This window comes from Silurus meridionalis, chromosome 3 (assembly GCF_014805685.1).
Source record: "Silurus meridionalis isolate SWU-2019-XX chromosome 3, ASM1480568v1, whole genome shotgun sequence".
NCBI lineage: Eukaryota > Metazoa > Chordata > Actinopteri > Siluriformes > Siluridae > Silurus > Silurus meridionalis.
In genome coordinates, this window is record NC_060886.1 from 33,417,021 (window position 1) to 33,426,741 (window position 9,721).

At 39.5% G+C, this 9,721-nt stretch overlaps 1 non-coding gene across 1 annotated transcript; it reads right to left on the reverse strand.

The window, feature by feature from the left end:
• Window positions 1-2,784: 2,784 nt before the first annotated feature.
• Window positions 2,785-2,857, reverse strand: trnak-uuu. The gene has a single exon. It is a non-coding gene; the product is annotated as a tRNA-Lys (tRNA).
• Window positions 2,858-9,721: the final 6,864 nt, after the last annotated feature.

Below are 9,721 nucleotides of genomic sequence, written 5' to 3' on the forward strand. Positions count from 1 at the left end.
GCCAGTGTGGAAAAAACGCTCTCACAAAGGTATGTAGTTGGAAAGGGTAAAAGACACCTCAATGCTTTTACTGTAAGCTCTGGAAATTCTGTCTGGCAACTGATCCAGAACTTCATAAGGGGTTGTGTCATACATATGCCTACTGACAGAGTCTGTGGACATCTCTATGAGCTGATCCTGAAATTAATCGTGAAATTATGTAGGCCATCACGAACCACATGCAATGCCACCGCGGACCACCAGGGTGCCGCGGACCACCGGTTTAAAACCCCTGGTCTGAAGATTTAAAAAGATACGCAACAGGGCGATATCTGTCACCGTATTCCTGGGCTGGATCCCTAAAGCCGTACCACCACGTTTATGCACATAAAGGTAAAAAGGCTTAGCATAATTCTGAAGACCTAGAGCTGGGGCAGACTGTATAGCCTTCTTGAGGGCAGCAAAATTGTCAGTCCACAGTCACAGAATAAGATGTGATGGGGAGCTTTGTGATCAATAGCACTCACGCAAAATTTAATCATGCTGTGCAGTCAGGCATCCATGCTCGCAGTAGTTCACCAGTCCCAAGAAGCTCTGCATCTGTTTCACAGTCTGAGGTATTGAAAACCTAGTCACAAGATGTACTCGGTCCTGCGATATCTTATGTTGGCCTTCTGAGATCACATGGCCCAGATATGAGACCTTTCTCTTCACCCACTGTAGTTTCTGGTGTGAAGCTTTAAATCCTGCCTGAGCCAGTACATTGCAGACAATTACTGATGCTTTGTGGCAGTCCTGCTCAGTCAGTCCTGTGACAAGGATGTCATCTGCATATTGAGGAATGGAGGTTGTTTCTGGAAGGTGTATATCAGTCAAAGTTCTGTGCACAACAGCAGAGAATACAGCTGGCGAGTCAACAAAGCCCTGAGGAAGACGTGTCCAAGTGAATTGACGTCCCCATAGGTAAACGCCGAAAAGCAGCTGCGCTCTGAGGCCAAAGGGACACTGAAAAAGCAGAACAAAGATCAATCACAGTAGAAAATCTGTGAGTCGCTGGTATAGAGAACAATGGTAGCTACATTGCGCACCAGAGGAGCCAAACGGAATAACTAATTTATTAATCTCACGTAAATCTTGTGTTAGCCTCCAGCATTTTTTATCCGCCTTCAAGACAGGATTAATCGCTGTGTTATAAGGTGTATAAGAATGTGTCTCGATCAAAACACCTTGTGACAATAAATTGTCAATAACTGGAGCAATGCCAACATTCCTCTCTTTCGACAATGGATATTGTTTAACAAAAATCGGATAGTGTGTTTTCATGAGTGCATGATACGGTTTTACCTGGATTAAACCTGCCTCGTCTTTGTGAGAGGCCCATAATTTAGGGTTAACTTCACCTAAATTTGGTTCATTGGGCAGGACCTCTGTACTACCCTGGAAAAAATCTCCCGGATGTGGCTGTGGTTCGGTTGAGAGCATGAGGACAGAAGGAAAAGACAGTGAGACATTGGTTTCAAAAAACAGAATTTCCAATCCCATTTTGTGCATCATATCTCTTCCTAAAAGGTTTAAAGGTAAGTTTGGAATTATTGTAAAGCTATGATAAAAATTTGTATCAGTCGGTGTCAGCACAGGCAAAAGGTGAGTTACAGGACATGAAATTGGAACTCTATCTATTCCCTAATAGATGAACTTCCCCTTTTTCCTAGGACCTCCACCTTGAGTTTTGTGCTGAGGCTGGAATGCACCACTTCCTGTTGCAATGAAGAGCCTAACGGTTAACTAAACCTGGAGCATAGTAAAAACCTCTAGCAGCATCTAAATCTCTAGGAAAAAGTATCTAGATGTGACACAATTTCACTCCATAATGCCAAATGATCTAAATAAGGATTAGTTCAATAACCGGCACAATTCCTATACATCCAATCTTTGGGATTTTCTTCCGGAAATAAGCGAGAAATGTCATGACCCATCTTCTTTACACAGAACAAAGAACAGACACACAACACTTAACACACAGACAATACACACAACACTAGGCACCAGGGGGATCGCAGTCTTCAAACAAAAAAAAGTAATCCAGTCTCTCCAATTGGATCACAAATTTTGTAAGTTAGGAGAAAAAAATTATAAACCAAAACAAGATTGAAGTCTTTTGAAAAATTTGAAAGTCTTTTAAAATGTCCGTTTTCTTTAGTTCCTTTTCTTTTATCTCACTTTTATTTATTTATTTATTTTTAAATACATTTTCATTTATAATTTTTTCGGGCATATAAAATTAGCGTGGATTCTTTTGGATACTTCACACAATATCGCCTGTATTAGACAGAGCGTGAAAACGTCTTCTAATATTGCATTTACGTCTACAGTGAGGAAAACAATGTGCAAATAGTGACTGAGATGTATTCACAATTCAAGTTTCAGTGACACCTTAAATAATGTCACAGTCAAAGTATGTTTGAACCAAGTACAGGCTTTGACATCCAGTGGCTCTGACAATAGTCGTCTTTGTTTGAACCCAAAAGATATTCCCATGATCCTCCCATGCAAATATCTTTGGGTTCAAACAAAGACGACTATTGTCAGAGCCATTGGTTGGTCAAAGTTAACACCATAAAGGATGCTTACTACAGTGAGACTAAACCATAATTTGCTAATGTATCGGTAAGACTTGGAAAGCATGTGGAAATGTCAGAGCCTGTACTCTGTGCAAGAAAAGACATCTTATGGTGTTTTGACATCCAGAGTAGATTCAGACAAGCTTTGGATTAACCAACCAACAAGAATCCATTGGCTTTTTAACACCCGAACAGGGACTTGAACCCTGGACCCTCAGATTAAAAGTCTGATGCTCTACCGACTGAGATATCCAGGCCCTGCGCGCGTTCCTGCTTTGAACCTAGAACAGTTGCGACACCTTGCCTCAATAAACTACTTGTCTCTGTGCTGGCTCAGAGGGCGAATCTCAGGAGTTTCTTGAAGCTTTCTCTAATAGTTTAATGTGCCTTTTTTGCAAGACACCCACCATGAAGGTTATCCCCTTTTTCATGTCCAACAGCAGTATTCAAGGATGCAGGCTAGTTGAAAAATGTGACTATGTATAACTCACATAAAAAGCACCTTAAAAGCTCCTTTGCCAATCTTTGTCCATAGTCTTATACATAGCATTTGCTTTATGAAAACTAACTTTACATTTCATCACAGACCAAATGACTGACACGAAGTTCATTAGTTCACTGTATAGTGTAACAGATTGTTTCCTGTACATATGAAATGTAACTCCTGACTCTTATTTACACCAACAATCAGGGACTTTAAATACGGAAAATGTCAGAGCGTGCAACCTGACCGTCAGACAAAATTTGTCATTACAACCGTGACGAGAAAAATGCAAAGCCTTATCTGGGCAGACTTTCAATCTGAGGGTCCAGGGTTCAAGTCCTTGTTTGGGCATTTAAGAGCTAACTAGTGGCTCATTCTTTGTGGTGGGATAATCCAAAGCTTATCTGAATCTTCCCTTGATGTCAAAATGCCATGATATTTTTTTCTTGCACAGAGAACAGGCGCTGACGTTTCCACATGCTTTCCAATTCTTACCCATACATTAGCAAATTATGGTTTAGTGTCACTGTGGTAAGCATTCTTTATGGTGTTAATTTTGACCAACCAATGGTTCTGACAATAGTCGTCTTTCTTTGAACCCAAAAGATATTCCCATGATCCCCCATGCAAATATCATTGGTTTAAACATACTTTGATTGTGACATTATTTGAGGTGTCACTGAAACTTGAATTGTGAAAAGATCTCAGTCACTATTTGCAGAGTTTTTTTTTTTTTCAGCTAGAGCAAATTGACAAAGCTTGGTAACATGTTAAATGAGGGTTATAATGTACTAACATTAATTTGATGAGACAGACTACACTTTGGACAAATTAAAAGTCTCCACATTGGACAAAAAGCAAGTGTCCAGAAACCATGACCTCGATGTGATTCAAACACACAACCTTGATCTGGAGTCAGGCGTGTGACCGCTGCGCCAAGAGGTCCAAGTGGCCCAGAAAAGGCTTTGCATTTTCTCGTCATGGTTGTAATGACAAATTTAATACTTTGATAGTGACATTATTTCAAAATTGTTCAATTGTTTATTAATTGTTTTCTAATTTTGATCGCCAATGTCAAATGCTTTCTCAAAGTCTAAACTGATAATAAAACCATCTTTATTCTGCGCATGCATGTATCTTATCATATCTTTTATAAAATTTTTTTGTGTCTGCTATATCTCTACCCTTTACACCGTACACTTGGTTAGTTTTAATTATGCTCAGCATTACTTCCTTCAGTCTGTTGACTGAGATTTTGGATAAAATCCTAAAATCAGTATTCAGCATAGTCTGTAGTTTTTAAGATCTGTTTTCTCCCCTTTTTTCTTGTATAGCAATTTTATTAAGCCCATTCCCATTCTTTGATTCAACTCTCCTTTCTTAAAATATCCACATATACTTCTTTTAAAATACAAGTTAAAATGTCTTGAATAACTATATATATCTTGAATAACTCAGGATACTAGCGGAACGGATGTTGCATTTTTTTCCCTTTTGCACTTTATTTATACACAGATTTAGCCACACAGTTGCACAATTTTGTGCCATTCCTGGAACCAGATCCTGTTCAAATGAGAGATCATGCTCAGCTATTATGATAACAAAACAAGTGTTCAAGCCAGTGATGTCAAATGGACTCTTTTAGTCTAAAGACATGCTCAAGCATTTGGATGAGTCTTTATTATACAGTGACATTTTGCCAAAATCTTTTAGTATCAAAAAAGCAACAGAAAACTTCGAACAGAGTCAACATGTTAAATAGATTTCTCTCATGTTTTTTCAGTATCAATAACAACTCAAGTCTCCTCCACATGGGCTCAGTTTAGAAAAATTGACCAAGAAGTCTCCGATTCAAACCCACACCTCCAGAGGAGACTGCAACCTGAACGCAGCGCCTAAAAGCTCAGCCATCCTGACAGCCAGGCTTAGATGTTTCTTGCATTGGTGACCATGTGTATGGTACGGAGGCTCCACTGTGTGTGAACGTAAAGCACTGCAAAGGGTGGTCAAAACCGCCCAACACATCACTGGCACCCAACTACCTGCCATTGAACAACTTCACCACAGCAGATGTCTGCGCAGAGCTCACAACATCATCAAGGACTCTTCACATCCCAGTCATAAACTGTTTAACCTCCTTCCATCACGAAGGAGATACAGGAACTTTACGCACCAGAACCAGCAGGTTCAGGGACAGCTTTTCCATCCACCATCACATTACTGAACTCAACACTACACCGCTAATCACTACAAAACAAACACAAACAAAAGACTGTATATAACCTCTGTACAATACATGTACATACTACATATTATATCTTTTTCACTCCTCAGTACATCTGCACTTTTACATCTGTATGTATATTTATCATTACTGTATATTCTGCCCAACATTTCACATTCATCTGTGTATATAATGTATGTGTATATTTATATATATATATATATATATATATATATATATTTTTTTTTATATATAGTAGACTGTTTATTCAGCTTGCTACTCCTTAATGCCATAATCCTGTAACCTTTCATTCTGCACATTTTTCTTAATTACTGTATGCCTCCATATTTATTCACTGTACTCCTGAATGTCCACACATCTCTGCACTGAAATAGCCTTTATACTTATTCACTGTATATACTTCATATATATACCACTGCTGTAAATATGCCAGATAGTTATCTGCACTGTAAATATGCTAGATATTTATCTGCACTTTTGCACGACTGCTACATTTTGCACTTCTGGTAGATGCCAAACTGCATTTCGTTGCTGTGTACCTGTACAATGCAATGACAATAAAGTTGTATCTATCTATCTATCTATCTATCTATCTATCTATTCATCTATCTATCTATCTATCTATCTATCTATCTATCTATCTATCTATCTATCTATCTATCTATCTATCTATCTATCTATCTATCTATCTATCTATGTCTAGGCCATGTGGTGAACATGCAACAGTAGCAGATGTATTTCGTTCATGGTTTAATTACTTAAAAAGTGCTGCTGATCCACTCAGCCATGGTTACGAAAGGATTTTCCGATTCTGCACATCCATCAAAAACATTTGTTTTACTGATACGCCAAGTCTCAAATCAGCACTGAAATCAGCCATGATGCGCACATTTTTTCTGTCTTGTGTTTAATGGTGAAAAGTGCCAAAGTCTGTCAGAGACACTTTCAATTCTAAATGCTTCTTTTTAGGTGAAATTGTAGACAAGTCAAGACATTGCAGAAAACTTTATCACCGCTGTGATGGCCGAGTGGTTAAGGTGTTGGACTTGAAATCTAATAAGATTTCCCACGCAGGTTAAAATCCTGTAGTGATTTATTGTTAAGTCTTTACTGTGTGAAGTGAAGGATGTACAGAAGTGTTTCAGCATAGAAGAAACGTTAGAAACAAACATAATCTGTTTTACTTGAGGTGAAAGTTGTTTTGCTGGGACGAGGAGGAAGTCCATTAGAACTCACATTATCTCTTTAGGAAACATGATTCATCTTGTGCTTTCTACAAGATCAAAAAGGTTCAAAAAGATCTTTTGAAACTTCTTGTTTTAAAAGAATATGTTTCATATCACTTTACTTCTGTTCTCAGACTCTCACTAGTGTACAGAGATGATTATGGATTAAACATTGTTGGATATTTATTATGCCCAAAGGAAACTTAATTCTTGGAGAGGTTTTCCATAAGACCTGCGATGCCCGTAGTGCCTTTCTGATCAGGGAAGAATCACACTGCACACAGCAAATGTTCTTCAGTTTTTTGCAGGCAGCACAACATATATATACACACAGAGGAGAGAAAGCTGACCTAAAGTTGTTTCCTGTTTAGACAAGAGGATATACTAGCCGGAGATGTGTGAGCCCAGATAAGACTCCCTGATTACTTTACAGACTAACATCGTAAATATTCTATAGACACTGAACAGACAAAGGAATGTGTGTGAAACAGTGTGAAAACCGTCTTAACACTAACAATGGCCACTTTAAATCATTTATGATTTAGCATCACACACCAAAACATAGGATGTTCATCCTGGGAACAGAATCAGTGACATAAACTGCAAATGAAAAGATAAAGACAAACAAAAACATACAGATTCCATTTCATTCTTTCCCTACATGCATATAATCCTTCATCATCACCACTCCAATCGAGGCCTTTATGGCCTGTCTTACCATCGTCATCAAACATGGCAACATACAAAGTACAATTCCAACAATCAATAAAAAATCATTCCTAAAACAAAATAGTGTTCAACACTCATAAACAAACTCTTAATCTTCTCAAAAAAAACTTTGTTGAGCAGTTGTTTCACGTTCTCCAAGACATCATGAGACAATTGTTTCTCAGTGCTTGTTCAATATGTCTATTAGCAGTATTATAAGGTAGTTTCTTCTCACTGAATCATGTATTCAAAGAGAATAAAAAAGATTTGGAGTCTAGTTACAACTATGCACATATTGTTATAGAATTTAGACCTAGAGCAGGTATCAGGGTACGCTAAACAAAACAGTCAAGTGAGTCAGATCTTCACCCGGAGGTGGCCCCTTTCTACTATAAAGAAAGGATCTTTCTGTGGGCTCTCAACTGTTTCATCCCTGAAATACTCACTTAGGTAGGCTTCTTAGGCCAACAGACTAATTAGTGCACAGATTAAGTGGGTGCTGTTTAGATCCTGCTTGCGTGTATCCACTGTGGCTGATAATCAGTCAGAGCTCCAGTTCTGGTTACAGCTAGAACAGTCACTGGACCCAGATACTTCGGCTCACCGACCTTGGTAGGCTTCAGACTTCGTATCAGGACCTGCTGATCAGGCACAAAAGGGTGTGTTGGCTTATCTGTGGGCAGAGAAAGAGTTAGGGAGACATCAGCACTGATAGAATTCAATTTCTTAACCAGGGCAGAAACGTAGTCGTCCACCATCACTTCCAGGTTACCTAAAGAAGAAATGCCAGTGTGTCCCCTGACCCATGGGGTTGGGAAAGGCTTGAACATAAAACTTTCAAAGGTTAGTTTTGTTGAAGATGGGGTAATTTTCATTTCTGTGAGTACTGCCGGGAGAACAACAGCCTGTTTCAATGCAGGCTTTAGTAATACGCTCCTTATTGGTTCTGTTTGTTCTCTCTACCACTCCAGCTGACTGTGGGTGATAGGGAATATTAAAATGCCAGTCGATTGCTAAGGTTTTTGCCAAAAGTTGTGTTACCTTCAAAGCAAAAGGTGTGCCGTTATCACTTTCAATCACACTAGGAATACCAAACCTAGAGATGATCTCTTTTATTAATATTTTGACAACCGTTTTAGCATTCTCTGTCACGCTTGCAAATTCACTTACTGAATCTGTCAACTATAACCAACAGGTACCTAAAATTTCCTACAGGTGGCATATGTGTAACTATGGCCACTTTGGCAGGGAGTTGAACAGCTTTTAAAAGGTCGCCTATGGAATTAAAATGTGCTATGGGCATTCCATCAGCTGTTTTAAAGTCTCTTTGCTTCCATGTTTCGCAAAATAATTTCTTTACCTGTTAGTGGATTTCTGGGCGTGGTGACTTCCACACACTCAGTCTATTCATGGTAATATAGTGGTACATAGTGACAGCCTAATATAATTTTCTGGTCTAGCCTTGCCCTGTACTTGTTCTTCAGATATGCCAGTGTGGAAAAAACGCTCTCACAAAGGTATGTAGTTGGAAAGGGTAAAAGACACCTCAATGCTTTTACTGTAAGCTCTGGAAATTCTGTCTGGCAACTGATCCAGAACTTCATAAGGGGTTGTGTGTCATACATATGCCTACTGACAGAGTCTGTGGACATCTCTATGAGCTGATCCTGAAATTAATCGTGAAATTATGTAGGCCATCACGAACCACATGTAATGCCACCGCTGACCACCAGGGTGCCATGGACCACCGGTTTAAAACCCCTGGTCTGAAGATTTAAAAAGATACGCAACAGGGCGATATCTGTCACCGTATTCCTGGGCTGGATCCCTAAAGCCGTACCACCACGTTTATGCACATAAAGGTAAAAAAGGCTTAGCATAATTCTGAAGACCTAGAGCTGGGGCAGACTGTATAGCCTTCTTGAGGGCAGCAAAATTGTCAGTCCACAGTCCACAGAATAAGATGTGATGGGGAGCTTTGTGATCAATAGCACTACGCAAAATTTAATCATGCTGTGCGCAGTCAGGCATCCATGCTCGGCAGTAGTTCACCAGTCCCAAGAAGCTCTGCATCTGTTTCACAGTCTGAGGTATTGAAAACCTAGTCACAAGATGTACTCGGTCCTGCGATATCTTATGTTGGCCTTCTGAGATCACATGGCCCAGATATGAGACCTTCTCTTCACCCACTGTAGTTTCTGGTGTGAAGCTTTAAATCCTGCCTGAGCCAGTACATTGCAGACAATTACTGATGCTTTGTGGCAGTCCTGCTCAGTCAGTCCTGTGACAAGGATGTCATCTGCATATTGAGGAATGGAGGTTGTTTCTGGAAGGTGTATATCAGTCAAAGTTCTGTGCACAACAGCAGAGAATACAGCTGGCGAGTCAACAAAGCCCTGAGGAAGACGTGTCCAAGTGAATTGACGTCCCCATAGGTAAACGCGAAAAGCAGCTGCGC